This window comes from Sciurus vulgaris (assembly GCF_902686455.1).
Source record: "Sciurus vulgaris genome assembly, chromosome: 13".
In the NCBI taxonomy this organism is placed as follows: Eukaryota; Metazoa; Chordata; class Mammalia; order Rodentia; family Sciuridae; genus Sciurus; species Sciurus vulgaris.
The window spans coordinates 75,700,583-75,717,402 of record NC_136474.1 but is presented as its reverse complement, the minus strand read 5'-3'; the positions used below and the strand labels follow the sequence as shown (position 1 = coordinate 75,717,402).

Here is a 16,820-nt window from a genome sequence, read left to right as displayed (position 1 = left end):
GATCCTCTAAATATAGAATCATGTCATCCGCAAAGAGTGACAGCTTAAGTTCCTCTTTTCCTATTCGTATCCCTTTAATTTCTTTAGTCTGCCTAATTGCTCTGGCTAGAGTTTCGAGGACAATGTTGAATAGAAGTGGTAAAAGAGGACATCCCTGTCTTGTTCCCGTTTTTAAAGGGAATGGTTTCAGTTTTTCTCCATTAAGAATGATGTTGGCCATGGGCTTAGCATAAATAGCCTTTACAATGTTCAGGTATGTTCCTACTATCCCTATTTTTTCTAGTGTTTTCAGCATGAAGGGGTGTTGTATTTTGTCAAATGCTTTTTCTGCATCAATTGAAATAACCATATGATTCTTATCCTTAAGTCTATTGACATGATGGATTATGTTTATTGATTTACAAATGTTGAACCATCCTTGCATTCCAGGAATGAACCCCACTTGATCGTGGTGCACAATTTTCTTAATATATTTTTGGATACGGTTTGCCAATATTTTGTTAAGGATCTTTGCATCTATATTCATCAAGGATATTGGTCTAAAATTTTCTTTCCTTGATGTGTCTTTTCCTGGTTTGGGTATGAGGGTGATATTAGCTTCATAGAATGAGTTTGGTAGGGTACCCTCCTTTTCTATTTCCTGGAATACTTTGAGAAGTATTGAAATGAGTTCTTCTTTGAAGATCTTGTAGAACTCGGCTGATAATCCATCTGGTCCTGGGCTTTTCTTGGATGGTAGATTTTTAATGGCTTCTTCTATTTCATTGCTTGATATTGATCTGTTTAAATCGTGTATGTCCTCCTGGTTCAGTTTGGGCAGAGCATATGTCTCTAGAAATTTGTCAATGTCTTCAGTACTTTCTATTTTGTTGGAATACAGATTTTCAAAGTAGCTTCTCATTATGTTCTGTATCTCAGTGGTGCCTGTTGTGATATTTCCTTTTGTATCATGTATTTTAGTAATTTGAGTCTTCTCTCTCCGTCTCTTTGTTAGTGTGGCTAAGGTTTATCTATTTTGTTTACTTTCTCAAAGAACCAACTTTTTGTTATGTCAATTTTTTGAATAGTTTCTTTTGTTTCAATTTCATTGATTTCAGCTCTGATTTTAATTATTTCCTGTCTTCTACTACTTTTGTTGTTATTCTTTTCTTCTTTTTCTAGGGCTTTGAGCTGTAATGTTAGGTCATTTAATTGTTGACTCTTCATTCTTTTCTGGAATATGCTCCATGCAATAATTTTCCTCTTAGTATCGATTTCATAGTGTCCCAGAGATTTTGATATGTTGTATCATCATTTTCATTGACCTCTAAGAATTTTTTAATCTCCTCCCTGATGTTTTTTGTTATCCATGTTTCATTTAATAGCATATTATTTAGTCTCCAAGTGTTGGAGTAATTTCCTTTTTTTATTTTGTCATTGATTTCTACTCTCCGTCCATTATGATCTGATAGAACACAAGGCAGTATCTCTATTTTTTTGCATTTCCAAGGGCTGCTTTGTGGCATAACACATGGTCTGTTTTCGAGAAGGTTCCATGTGCTGCTGAGAAGAAAGTGTATCCGCTCGTTGATGGATGGAATGTTCTATATATGTCTATTAAGTCTAGGTTATTGATTGTGTTATTGAGTTCTATGGTTTCTTTGGTTGGATTTTGTTTGGAAGATCTATCTAGTGGTGACAGCGGTGCATTAAATTCGCCCAGAATTATTGTGTTGTGGTCTATGTGATTCTTGAAATTGAGAAGGATTTGTTTGATGTACAGGGATGCACCATTGTTTGGGGCATAAATATTTACTATGGTTATGTCTTCCTGATTTATGGTTCCCTTAAACAGTATGAAATGTCCTTCTTTATCCCTTCTGACTAACTTTGGCTTGAAGTCCACTTTATCTGATATAAGGATGGAAACCCCCGCTTTTTTAATGAGTCCATGTGCATGGTAGGTTTTTTCCCATCCTTTCACCTTTAGTCGGTGGATGTCTTTTACTATGAGATGAGTCTCTTGCAGGCAGCATATTGTTGGGTCTTTCTTTTTAATCCATTCTGCCAGTTTATGTCTTTTGATTGAGGAGTTTAGGCCATTAACATTCAGGGTTATTATTGAGAAATGATTTGTATTCCCAGTCATTTGGCTTATTTTTGGTTTTTAAGTCGGCTTGGTTTCTCCTTTGAGTGGTTTTTCTCTAAGGTAGCTCCTCCCTTTGCTGACCTCCATTGTTGTTTTTCATTTCCTCCTCATGGAATATTTTGTTGAGAACATTCTGTAGTGCAGGCTTTCTATTTGTAAATTCTTTTAACTTTTGTTTATCATGGAAGGATTTTATTTCATCTTCAAATCTGAAGGTTAGTTTTGCTGGGTATAGGATTCTTGGTTGGCAACCATGTTCTTTCAGAGCTTGAAATATGTTGGTTCAGGCCCTTCTAGCTTTTAGAGTCTGGGTTGAGAAGTCGGCTGCTATCTGTATTGGTCTCCCCCTATATGTAATCTGATGCTTTTCTCTCGCGGCCTTCAAAATCCTATCTTTATTTTGAATGTTAGGCATTTTCATTATAATGTGCCTTGGTGTGGATCTGTTGCAATTCTGTGCATTTGGTGTTCTGTAAGCCTCTTGTATTTGATTTTCCATTTCATTCTTCAGGTTTGGGAAATTTTCTGATATTATTTCATTGAATAGGTTGTTCATTCCTTTGGTTTGTATCACTGTGCCTTTCTCAATCCCAATAATTCTTAAATTTGGTCTTTTCATGATGTCCCATAGTTCTTGGAGATTCTGTTCATGATTTCTGTTCATGATTTCTTACCATCTTCTCTGTTTGGGCCACTTTATATTCAAGATTAAATATTTTGTCTTCATTGTCTGAGGTTCTGTCTTCCAAGTGGTCTAGTCTGTTGGTGATGCTTTCCATTGAGTTTTTTATTTGGTTTATTGTCTCCTTCATTTCAAGGATTTCTGTTTTTTTGTTTTTTTGTTTTTTTTTTTTTTTTTTTTTTTAGAATCTCTGTCTCTTTGTTGAAATGATCTTTTGCTTCATGCAGGTGCTCTTTCAGCTTATTGCTATTATCATTCATTGCCTGCATTTGCTCTCTTATCTCATCCTTTTCTTCGCGAATCATCTTAATCATGTATAATCTGAAGTCCTTTTCTGACATTTCTTCTAACATACTGTCATTGGATTCTATTACTATAGAATCTAGATTTGTTTGGATCATTTTCTTCCCTTGTATTTTCATGTTGTTCATGTATCTTCCCCTCTAGCACTGCAGATCTGGGGTATTGCAGATTTCCCCCTATAGGCTTATAGTGGCCCTATAGGTTTCCAAAATCCTTTCTTTAAGGGGAGATAAATATTAGCAGTGCCTAAATCAGACACTATGCAATCCTAGACCAAATAGCCCCTATGCGGACAATAACAAAATTGTCATAATAATCAAAATGAGTTCAAATGTTATCTTAGGTAAAACAAACAGGTTTGCAGTAAGGTCTGCAGTTTCTAATGGAGGACAAAGAGGATGCAGAGGGATGTAGAATATGGCTGTTAATGGGATAAGAAAAGAATATACAGAAGTTCTAGAAAATAGAAAGGGTGAGAGTGTAATCAAAAGAAATCGGATGTTAGCATGCAAAAAAGGGAGAAAGAGACTATGAGGGAACAGGAAAACAAAATGAAAAGAAAGCAAGAAAGTAAAGAAATAAAAACTTAAATTTTTTTTAAAAAGGAGAAAAAATAAAATCTACTGTATAACAGTCATATACTAATGAAACCTCCCAGTGTTCAGTAGCCTGATGTATGAGAGGTACCTGACAATGAGCTTCAAGCCTCCAGTAGGCATCTCAGGATGGGATTTTCCCCACCCGAAGATGGGAGCTACAGCTTCCAGGATTATCCAAGATGCCCGCTCTGGCTTTGAAATGTGTTGGCAAATGGGGAATTGCAGCTCAGGGGTGGACGTGGTCAGCTGGAAGTCCTGGAGACGGGATGCAGTTGGTCCGGCAGGGGTCCTGGGGGTCCAGTGTGTTTGGTGTAGTTGTGGGATCCTGGAGGCCGGGTGCAATCAGTCGGTCTGGGTTCCTGGTGATAGGGTTCAGTCAGTTGGTCTGGGGGTCCTGGCAGCAGGGAGCAGTCAGTCGATGTGAGGGCCCCAGAGGCAGGGAGTGGTCGGTCAGGCTGAGGGATCCTGGAGATGGGACTCAGTCAGTCCGGCCAGGGGTCCTATGGGGCCTGGCTGTTGTCTCAAAATGGCGGCAGCCACGCATAATCAAACCTGCAGGTACTGTGACAGTGAACTTCCAGGCCACAGCAGGCAGCTGGTGCTCCACTGGTGGTCTGCGGTCAGTCTGCTGGCAGCGAGAAACAGATATCCTCTGCTTGAATCTGGCGTTACAGAGCGACAAGGAACGCAGCCTCCCTCTAGTCCGCCATCTTGGATCTCTCGGATTCCACTCTCTTGATTGCTTATGTTCTTGAGTTTGGATAGTGGAACTGAGCTTAAGAATCAGTGGCTACGGGTTTAGGGATTTGGGAGGAAGTACTTAACTGAAGGACAATCAGGAAGAAATTGAATAGAAAAAAGAATCCAAAATCTATCTATGCATCATTTTGTACTGCCCAACTACCTAGAAAAAAAGTAGTTCAACAAGGATTGGGGAGAAAGGTATGCTCATATATTGCTGGTGGGACTGCAAATATGTGCAACCACTATGGAAAGCAGTATGAAGATTCCTCAGAAAACTTGGAATGGAACCACCATTTGACCCAGTTATCCCACTCCTGAATTTACACTCAAAGGACTTAAAATCAACATCTACAATGATTCAGCCACATCAATGTTTATTGCTGCTCAACTTGTAATAGCCGAACTGTAGAACCAACCTAAGTGTTCTTCAATGGAAAATGGATAAAGAAAATAAATATATCCAATGGAATATTACTCAGTCCTAAAGAAGAATGAAATAATGGCATTTGTCAGTAACTGGATAGAACTAGAGAATATCATGCTAAGCAAAATAAGGCAATCCCAAAGACCAAATGTTTTCTCTGATATGTGGATGTTAGTTCACAATAAGGTGGGGGGCAGTCCTAGGGAAGAATAGAGTTACTTTGGATTATACAGGGGAATGAAGGGAGAGGAGTGGGTATGAGGGTTGAAGGACAGTGGAATGAACCAGACATTACCCTATGTGCATATATGATTACACAACTGGTATAATTCTACATCATGTACATCCAGAAAAATGAGAAGTTACACTCCCTTTATATATGATATGTCAAAATGCATTCTACACTCATATATAACTCATTAGAAGAAATTTAAAAATTATGAAAATAAATAATAAATAAAAAGTAGTTCTGGGGAGAAAGTAATACTGAGAGTTAAGAGCTTAAATTTTCACAGTAGAATTCAAAATTGTGAATTCAAAATTTGTCTTCTTCATTCACTAGCTATGTGACCTCAGAAAGTTATCTTATCTCAGTGTGCCTTGGTTTCCTCATCTAGCATTAGAGTTGTCATGAGAAATAAAAACTTGATGTTCTGTTTCCATGTTGTTGACTAGATATAAAACAATTTACCTTTGGAGCCACACTGCGAATATGAGGCCCTAATCCTCCAAATATAGGTCTGTCTCTTGGAATACTAGGGTTAGGCATGTGACTTAAGTTTCTCCAACCAGGCCCACTTTCATGGGCCTATGATTGGGAAGTAAGGAAACAGGAAGGATGGGACTTCCACTTAGTACAGGACAGGTGGCAGAGGTCACATGTGTCCATGGGTAGAAGTCGGGGCAACAGCCACAGAAGCCACTTTCCCGTAACTCTGAGCAATGTGGTCCTGGGACCAGCAGCTGCTGCAGCTCCTTTCCAGGCCAGATCTATAGGTGTCTTCTAGTAGTGGTCACTGAAGATTAGCCTAGAATTGTCCCTCCTATCCTTCCAATGACTCCACTCCAGCAGCTAAAGAATATACCCTGGGCTTCAATGCCAGCTCCATCTCTTACAAACAATATGATCTCAGTCAAATCATCTAATTGCTTTACATCTTAGTTTCCTTATCTGAAAAGTGAAGTAAACTGGGAGCTATCTCACAGAGCTGTTGTGCAGTGGAATGGAATTAGCATATGCAAAGCACCTGGAATGCGGCCTGACAGTCAACACGTTAATGTTGGCTACATTGGATTATTGCTGTTGTTGCTGCTGCTGCTGCTGTTATTATTAATAATAATGCATTTCAAACTAGCTAAAGTTGACTCTTCTATCTCTGGATAAGAGAACAAATGAACACAGAGAACACAGGCTCTGTACTTGATTTTCAGATGAAGAAGTGTTAACATATACATATGTTTGTGCCAAAAAAGACCAACTCAAGACACAGATGTATAGAAAATCACCAATGTTTTGATAGGTCATGAAGTTTAAAGATACATAAATGGATTAGGACAAATTTTCAAAAATCATTAAGGGGGGTCAGGGCATGGCAGAATGGAGAATATGAAAAATAAATAAATCGTGGTACAGTGGGCTGCAGTGTATGTAGCTCAGTGATAGAGCATGCACGTGGCCCTGGGTTTGATCCCTAGTACCACACACCATGTAAAGTGATAGATTGATAGATGTGTATGTGTGTGTTTGTGTACATATATATAAAACATAATCTCTCATTATATATACATATGTGTATTTATATAATTATATTCACTAATTAAAATAACAATAATAGAATGGAGATCAGTAGATTAGAACAAGTAGAGGAAAGAGAGAATGGAAAAGGAAGATATAGGGAATAAGACTGATCAAATTATGTACATGTACAAATACAGTATAATGAATCCAACTATTATATATAATTATAATCCACCAATAAAAAAGAAATCTATATGTACATGCATGCACACACGTGTGTGTGTGTGTGAGTGTCTCACTGAAGGAGGCATGGGGGAAAGGTGCTGACATAAGCAACTTTGGAAATGAGTAAAGACTAAGACTGTGAGTATATGAACACTGTATTCTAGCTGATAAAGTTTTTCCCTCAGAGATATGGGTTGATGATTTGATACACATATAAAAGGATTGACCAAGTGATGAAGGGTGGGTGGCGGGAGCCAGCTGTCTCACTGTTGGAGTAGGAGGTTACAGAGAAGCAAGTGGAGATGGCAGCAACGGCCCATGTGGAAATGGATTAGAGTCGAATACGTGGGAGTTATCTTGTGCGCTACCTCACAGAGGCGTTGTGCAGTATGATAGAATTAGCATTTGCTTAATACAGACATATACTATACTTGAGCTTAATATACACACAGATGGTTAAATTAGAAGTATGTGTAAATAGGTTCGTAGTATATATACATGTAAAACTTTGCTTTTACAGCTGGGAGGGCCCAAAAGAGAAGTCACCTCGGTGGCACCCCGAGCTCTCAGGTCTTAGTTCCATTAAAAGGAACCAGGAACCCTTGGAGAAAAGGCTGGTTAAAGGATTGGTGAAGGAAAAAAAGAAGATGAGCCTCAGCATCTTATAGTGTCAGAAAGGAAAGAGGTACAGAGTAGAGGCAGTAGGAGAAAGAGAAAGAAGGCAAAAACAAAAACAAAAAGGAAAGAGGCAAGACTCAGCATGAAGGGATCTGCCAAGAGGAGCCAAGTGCAGGAGCTCCTGATGGCCAAATCTGGGACAACCTGAACAGCAAACCAAGTGAAGACTACTGAACTGCAACCCAAAGCATAAGACAAATATCCTGGAGTCCACAGTGATCTAAATTGATGGTTTTTAAAATAAATAATTGGGATAGAAGGGACAATCTTTTGTGAAGAAGAATTCCAAGTAATTTATATAATAGAGCCTAATTCCCCATTCCTCCTAAAGGGTAAACTATAGACAGTGACGTCCTTCCAGGAGACGACAGTGCAGGAAACTACGCTGGGCAGGAGATCAAAGTTAAAATATCAACAATGATAAGTGAAATTGACGGTTGGGACCCCTGATATGGTGTGATGAGAGATTGAAGGATGATAAAGTTCAGCTAATCATGCTCTTCCTCCCTAAAATTCATAATCTCAGCCCCATTGTGAGAAAAACATCAGACGGTGCACACTGAGGGATATTCCCTTTAAAAATACCTGACCAGCACCCCTCAAATTGTCAAGGTCCTCAAACACAAGGAATATCTGAGAACCTGTCACAGTCCAGAGGAGCCTAAGGAGACAATGTAACATGCTACCCTGGATGGAATCCTGGTAAAGAAAAAGAACATGAGGTAAAAACTAAGCAAATCTACATAAAAAGATGAGCTGTGGTTAGTTTTTTTAAAGCGAATGAAGAAATTTTCAAAGAGGAGCTAGACAATGGCAATAACCTTGTTGATATCAACCTTTTAAAGACACAGACCCAGCAGCTGAAATGGACAATCCCGCCTGACAAAGCTTTTTTAAGTGCTATAGCAGGTGCACAGAATCCTGTCTGGTGGTGGGCCATGTTCTACCACAACCAGGAGTTGTGAGTTGGACTGGCAATGAGATTTAGAAAATAAATGTTGAACGAATTCTCCAGCAAAAAAGTGGAGCTAAGTTAGACCAGAGACCCTGCACCAAACAGAAGACAAAGTGGGCCCGAGTCTTCATCATGTTGGCTTAGGACCAGACTTTCTTAACAAGACTCCCAAAGTACAAGAAATCAAAGCAAGAATCAATAAATGGGACGGATTCAAACTAAAAAGCTTTTTCTTAGCAAAGGAAACAATCAACAATGTGAAGGAAGAGCCCTCAGAGTGGGAGAAAGTCTTTTCTACATGCACTTCAGATAGAGCACTTATCTCCAAAATTTATAAAGAACTTACAAAACTTTACACCAAAAATACAAAGAACCCAATCAATAAATGGGCCAAGGAGCTGGACAGACACTTTACAGAAGTAGATTTATAGGTGATTAATAAATATATGAAAAAGTGTTCAACATCTCTAGTAATTAGAGAAATGCAAATTAAAACAACTCTAAGATTTCATCTTGCTCCAATTAGAATGGCAAATATCAAGATCACAAACATAATAGATATTGGCATGAATGTGGGAAAAAGGCACACTTTTACATTGCTGGTGGAGTTGCAAATTGGAGCAGACACTCTGGAAAGCAATGTGGAGATTCCTCAGAAAATTTGGAATGACCCACCTTTTGACCCAGTTCTCCCACTCCTCGGTTTATACACAGAGGACTTAAAATTAGCATACTACAGTAATGCAGTCACATCAATGTTTATAGCAACTCAATTCACAATAACTAGATTGTGGAACCAACCTAGATACCTTTCAAAAGAAGAATGGATAAAGAAACTGTGGTATATGTACACAATGGAATATTGTTCAGCCATAAAGAAGAATATTATGGCATTTGCAGATAAATGGATGGAATTGCATCCATGGAATACCATGCTAAGTGAAATAAGCCCAATCCCAAAAAACCAAAGTTCAAATGTTTTCCCTGATAAGTGGATGGGGGAGGGTGAGAGAAGAATGGAGGAACTTTAGAGTATGTAGAGGGAAATGAGAGGGGGGAGGGAGTTGGGGTATAAATAATGATGGAATGAGACAGACATCATTACCCTGTGTACATGTACGATTACACAAATGGTGTGAATCTACATCATGCACAACTATAGAAACAAAAAGTTGTGCCACATTTGTGTATAATGAATTAAAATGCAACTTGTAAAAATAATAAAAAAATAAAAAGAGATCCAGGATTTTTTCGATATATTTCCCTATGAAATTAGTAGACTCCTGAAAAAAAAAAAGATCAGAAACTGAGAATTATGCATCAAAAATCCACTTGAACTCTTGGGCCAATACTCTTGCACTGGCCAGTCCCAACTGCATAAGACAAGAGACGATTCCAACTGAGAAAGGGAGCAGAAATGGGAAGGAACCATTGTTTTCTAATATCACAGAAAGACAAATGAGAATAAAGGTTAACAGCATTTCTAATGGTGCCATTTTGGTAAATATTAAACAAACCTCAAATGCAGCAACAATTTGGAAGAACATTAGAATTTACAAAAGAACTCCAGTCAAAATTTAAGGCAAGGTATAATATGACTAGAGGTACATATAGAATGGTTATTCCAGAATATTCAATAGAAGCTTCTTAAAATGTATTGTTGCTCTAATCAATTGTTTTCTCATGTCCAATTTTATTTCCTTTTTCTTAGTACTCAAAAATAATTACACTTTATAGAACAAGCTAGTGGATATAGGAATATATACATATCTAAATATATATATATCACACATAAAATATATATGCACACATGTATATACACGCATATGTTACATTATGATGAATGTGATTTTTTAAGCTTTTGAGTATTAATATAATGCTTGATTAGGTCATTTTAAATGAGAAGAAGACATAATAGTCACTATCTCATTTGATTTTCTAAGGATGCTTATGAGGTAATAACACCAAGTATTATAATGCTTATCTTATAGACGAAGAAATAGGCCTAAACAGATTAAGTATCTCTCTCAAGGTCACAGAGTTAGAAGCACCTGCAATATAGTTGGGCTAATAAAACACATCCGGGCACATAAAACATCCCAAGAATAATTAGAAGCTTGGACTTTTCTCAATCAAATTCCCAAGCTCAAAGATGTCCTCCAAACTAAAAAGAAGTCCATGAAAACAAATCATCCTTGTCTGCCGAAGAAATACAGTTGGTCCTTTTCGAGGGTGAAAAACAAACTTGCCTTCCTCGAGCTTGCAGATGAAGTAGAAATATTGGTGTAAGACTTTTACAGTTCATTAACTGTCATCCAGAGCAAGGAAGATTTGTGGCTTGCTTAAGGGACCGTTAGGCAGGGGTATGACAAACATGCCAATGGTTTAACTCTTTAGCAGAAGGCCAGGTCAACAGGCCAGGAGGCCACCAGCCCAAGCAGGGGCAACCAGGAGGTCGTCACACTCAACATAGACTGCTTTGAGTCCTTGCGTTTAAAAATATTGAAAAAAATCTCTAGAATACTGTGTGTTTGGAATGATTTTTATATTCTTTCTGGAGGCTTCCATTGTAAAATCAATATTTATAAGCCACTTCTGGAAGACCTATGTTGTCAGGATTGGATACTATAAATAGAGTATTAACAGCCTTCAGCTGCACATTCCTAGTTCTTTAGATTTATAATCAGTATTGCATATAAGGAAGGACAAAAGCTAGACTAAAACAAATCTATGGCCAAAGAAAATAATTAACACATTTATTCAATCACCAAAGTGTTCTTTTAGTTCTATGGAATAACGTGGTATTCTGCCTGTGGTGAGCTGTTTACTCCAAAATAAATTCTGAAAGAATTGACTGATTTGGATCAAATGCTTAATCCTGAAAGGCATAAGAAAATAACTGGCACTGAGTTGGAGATCAGTCAGTCATCCTGAAGAATTGGTGACTGGAAATTTTCCAAAGAGCTTATCTTTTGTGGTTGTCCTGGATGACGTTCTAGGTGGCAGAACCGGTGGTTTGGGCCACTACACTACTCCAATTGGCAAAGTTTTCTACTTATTTGGGTGAAATAGAGACTCTGTCCACTATGGTAATCAGTGCCTAATATTAAATGGTTCTGTGTTAGATCTACTCAGAAGTAAAACAGGAGAGCTTGCATTTCCCAGAAAAGATGCAGACAGTTAATATTTCCCCATGCTGAAAATTGCAACCAAGGCATATACTGTTATTTATGGTAACAAATAATTATGCTACACAATAGCACTAAAAACAGAAATCTGATTCATGAATATGCTCTTGTTTATTGTTCCCTGCTGTAGATGTTATTAGTCCTCTTTGGCCCTGGAACATATTGAGAAAAACGCTGTTTGTGTGCACAAGTGTGGGTCTGGGTGCACAGGGGAGTGCAAAGAGTCAATAAAATGGAATCCCACTCATTATTTTTTGCTAAATACAAATAACAGCACCTAGTCAATGTTTAGCCAATGGGTGACAAATGTCCTGAAATTTGTAATAAAAAGCTATGCTATATAACTGATACACTATTTTAAGATTGCTCACATAATTAATCTTTCATTGAGAGACATAAATTATTATGGAAAATTCTTGAAACCATAATTACATTTCCATTGATCAATTATTAGTTATCTTAGACTCAAATTGGTACATAGAATATTTACTTTCAGTAATACAAGTATGTATTTTATATGTCATCGATATTGACACTTGAACTTCCGAAGATTTTTGCAGCTTTGAGTTCAACAATGAATGGCAGAACTGTCAATTAGGTGGCAGTTGTAATGCAGTTGTCATTGTCTACTTATTCATGAACTTGGTCATAGATGTTCTATTATTACCACTGCAATTAAATTGAGTAACTTCTTTAGGTCCAAGATGAAAGGCAATGTTTTAGAAAACTAAAAATGCCAAGCAGAAGTGTTTTAGTTTTTCAGTGGTCCCATTAACCAAACCATTTTTATGATTTCATGAATTTTGAATGATAAGTAGAAAGATATTCCCCAAACTAAAATTAAAAATGTTCCCATACTTAGTTGTTCATTTTTGTGGTTTTTATTTCTTATCCTTGTATCTCTAATCTATTTGGAGTTTATCCTGCTATTCTATCATTTCCCCCACTGATCTGTGGTACTCAAGTATTATATTCTAAATTTGCTCACTTTCATTTCAAACTATTCCTGGGTTTTCAGTTATTTTCCTTCGGTCATTTATCAATTCATTCACTGGTATCCCACAATTTGTGACTTAATAATGTTTTAGGGACTGGGAATACAGCTCAGTGCTAGAGCATTTGCCTTGCATGCACAAAAACCTGGGTTCAATCCCCAGCACTACAAAACAAACAAAAAACAGGCTAGACACAGTGGTGCACCCCTGTAATCCCCAAGGCTTAGGAGGCTGAGGGAGGAGGATCATGAGTACAAAGCCAGTCTCAGCAAATTAGTGAAGCTCTGAGCGACTTAGTAAGACCCTGTCCCTAAATAAAATTTAAAAAGAGCTAGGGATGTGGGTCAGGGGTTAAGTGACCCTAACTATCAAAAAAGAAAAGAAAAAAAAAAAAAAAGAAAGAAAGAAAGAAAGAAAAGAAAAAGAAAAAAGTATAATACATGTCAAAACAACTTCCTGTCACTTATCCTCTTTTATCAGAATTTTATGGTGGTTCTCATATTTTGGCTTTCTATATATGATGTAAAAGTACCTTGTATATTTTCAAAAACACTTGTATAATTTTATATCAAATATTAAAATTTGCATGAAGGAATTAAAATTTTTATAATCATAAGTCTACCTACTCAGAGATATATGTGTGACAATGCTTGTCTGCTGTCACTGAAATAATTCTAAGGTTACAGCTGGAAACCAGCTGGGGACCACAGCTATGGCTACATGATTAGTCTTTACCAATTGATGGTGCATAGATTGGTGTGTCACTTTAGAAATCAAGGTATTTACAGAAAGGTATCTTAGGCTGGGGCTGTAGTGTAGCTCAGTGATAGACTACCCTTCAGTTCAATCCCAGAGGGGTCGGGGGGATTTGATTGAATCCAATTCCTCTATGGAAGTAAACTGATTCTAGTGGGATTATCCATTTCTTTGGTTTAAATTAGGTTAAGCTAAAGTTATCTGTTTTAGGGTTAGTCTTAATAAATTGCATTTTATTTGAAAATGACTGATTGCCTTAAACTGAATTTGCAAAATTATTCTTATACATAAAACTGAGAAAAACATAACTGGACCTAAATTTTCCTATTATTCTGTAGTGATTTTCTTCTGTCATTTTCTTATATTATATATTTAGATTTCCTCTTTCTCCTCCTGAAATAGATAGTATTCCTTTCCATTTAGATTATCTACTACTTTATTTATTCTGTTTTTTGGTACAATGGTTGCTGTTAGATATAACTTTAGTTTGTTGATTTTCAGGTTTCCTATCCATTAATTCCTAATTTTATTTATGATAATTTCTTCTCTATGTTTTTCTTTGTTTAATCCATTGCTGTTTTACAAACTTTTGAACTGTATATCTAACATTTTTATTCCTGCAAATATTTAAAGCTATGCATTTTTCTTTGATCGTTTCTTCGGCTAGATTTTATGTCAAACTGTTTAAATCAATGTATCGTAATGATTTTTAAGAAGTAATTCTGAGAGTTCTGCAGCAACTGCGCTTGCGATGTGCATAACTTCCGGGCAGTGTGGAGCCAAGTGGTCAATGGCCTGTGGAGCAACATGCCTAAGTTTTATTGTGACTACTGCATACCTATCTCACCCATGACTCTCCATCTGTGAGAAAGACACATTGCAGGGGTAGGAAACACAAAGAGACTGTGAAAGACTACTATCAGAAATGGATGGAGAAGCAGGCCCAGAGCCTGATTGACAAAACGACGGCTGCATTTCAACAAGGAAAGATACTTCCTACTCCATTCTCTGCACCTCCTCCAGCAGGTGCTCTTATCCCCCCTAGTCTACTGGGTCCTCCTCGCCCTGGTAGGGTGCCAGCACCTCACATGGGCAGCCCTCCCGTGATGCCAATGACGGGCCCTCCTCCTCCTGACACGAGGCCACCCATGGTGGCTACATGCCAATGGTGCCTGGGCCTCCAATGATGAGACCTCCTGCTCGGCCCACAATGGTGCCCACTCGGCCAGGAATGACACGACCAGACAGATGAGGATGGAGGAGCCTCTCAGATTTATATTACTCGTTCTGCTTCACCAGGAGATCATGGTGCTGTGACCGGGTGTTTTCTAACAGTATGACAACGAAGACTTGCTCCCCATTTCTATCAAAGAGAATAGTTTCAGAGGGGAGAAATTAGAAAGAAAAAGTACAGTTTTCATTTGTACTGTGAAATGTGAAAATAAAGTTGTCAGCTCTTTTAGTTAAAAAAAAAAAAAAAAAAAAAAGAAGAAGAAGAAATACTGAAGGCCCCAGTCCAAACATTCAAGTCCTTCCTCACTATCCCTTCTCCTGGGCTCTGCTCCCTGCTCAGTCTTCTCTTTCCAGCCTCCTTTTTTTATGCCTGCCGTTTCCTCCATGCAAACACCCTTCCCCTCCTCTCGCCACAACAGGAGCACACCTGGCCTTGAACCCCCAGCTGAAAATAGTTTTTCTCTTATTCTGGACTCCTGTAATGATTTTTTTTTTTTTTTCCTCTCTCTACTTACCTTAGCACCTTTGTCTTTCGCTCTGACAGTACATTTATATTCACATTTCTAGTCTTCCCTCCTAACATAAAGACTCCAGAGAGAATAATTCTGCCTGATATATCTTAGTGTCCCACAAAACATCTAGCGCAATGAAAATACTCCATAAATATGTGTTGAATGAATGAGGTCAGTCTCAGTGCTTAATAAGAATAGAAATAAATACTGCTTTAAAGATTAATCATTTTTCTGGGCTTCAGGGACATTATCATTCCATAAAGTAAGGAACTGGGGTTTTACTGTGATTTGATCTTTTCATGAAATAGAATTTTTAAAGGGGCCACTCATTATTGAGGGGGCCAACTAATGGAGTCCAAGCTCTCTGGTCCCCCAGGCCCACACAGGCTCCTCTGGAGCGTGAACCTCCCTGACCCCCCGGGGCATGTCTGCTCAGGCTTCTCTACTGTCCTGATCCCACCAGGACCTGACCTCTGTCTTTCCCTCTCTGAAGACTTCCCCAACCTCCCAGAACTCAAGAACAGGTTTTCTTATGGACTCTCAGAACAAATTTGTCATTCTACAGTACTTATCAGGGATTACTTTGTGTGTTAAGGGAGTGACTAAATTTCTTGTCTTCCCAAGTAGGCTAGATCCTTTGAGGGCAGGAATGATAGCTTACATCTTCTGTTTCTAACCTTGAACAACTGGATCAGATCCAATAATATCACTAAGAGGCTTCTGAGAACCTTAGCCCAGCCCTACATACAGCCTCCCCAGAGGGAACTGCCACAGAAAATCCAGTCACAGCATCTCAGACACCTACCCATTCTGATGTCCTCCCTCAAAGAGAAGCCTACCGTCAGGTTTTCCCTCTGAAGTTCCATCTCTGAGGACCGGGGTGAGTGAGCACTTTTTGACTGACAAGCCATGCCTTGGCCACTACATAATGAACCCGGAAGGGCAATGCTACTCCAGGTGCTAGTAAACTGTCAGCTGGTCACACCATTCTGGTTGTGAAGAGGAACAGGGAGGGGACAGGAAAGCAAGAGATAAGGAAAACTGAAAAAGCAAAAACCTGGCAGAGTTTATCCCTAGAGCAATTGTGGGCAAGGATTGGGAGTGGGGGGCGGGGATGAAATTACCCTCCCAGCTCAGGTTACAATGCTACTCCCTTACACAGTTGCTCCCGAGGTCCCAAAGGAAAAGAAGAAGATGCAAGTGTTCAAAACACAATAGGACCCAAAACTTGATAGTACAGGAAATCAGCTCATGAATGGGGAAACGTAAGTCATATGTTCTCCAACGGTGGTACTAGGGCAAATTTCTCCAGCAATAGAAATAAAATAAAGCTAAACTATGAGTGCCACCTGGTGGACAGTGGCACCACTGCATGAGGTTCCTCCAGCGTGAGAGATCAGGTGGACCTGGGTAGCCTGGACGTGATCTTCTGCCTTTGTCCATATCCTCATCTTACCAGTGACATTGTGCCACTTCCCTATTGTGTGGGACACTGGGGTTAAAGGCCCGAGTCCCCATGTTCTGAGGATTCTTGATGTGAGCAGCAGGCGACACAGGACAGAGACACGGGGGGAGCTGATGAGAGAAAAGGGGTGATGCCATTAACTGGCACAACAAGAAGAGAAACCCTGACGCACGCACACAAACGTCTAGGTACACT

General features: G+C 38.7%; 1 pseudogene across 1 annotated transcript; it reads left to right on the top strand.

Annotated features, from left to right (window-relative positions):
- Positions 1 to 14,222: 14,222 nt before the first annotated feature.
- LOC306642828 (U1 small nuclear ribonucleoprotein C-like) lies at positions 14,223 to 14,799 on the top strand (annotated as a pseudogene). The gene has a single exon. The product of its transcript is annotated as a U1 small nuclear ribonucleoprotein C-like (transcript).
- The last annotated feature ends 2,021 nt before the right edge of the window (positions 14,800 to 16,820 follow it).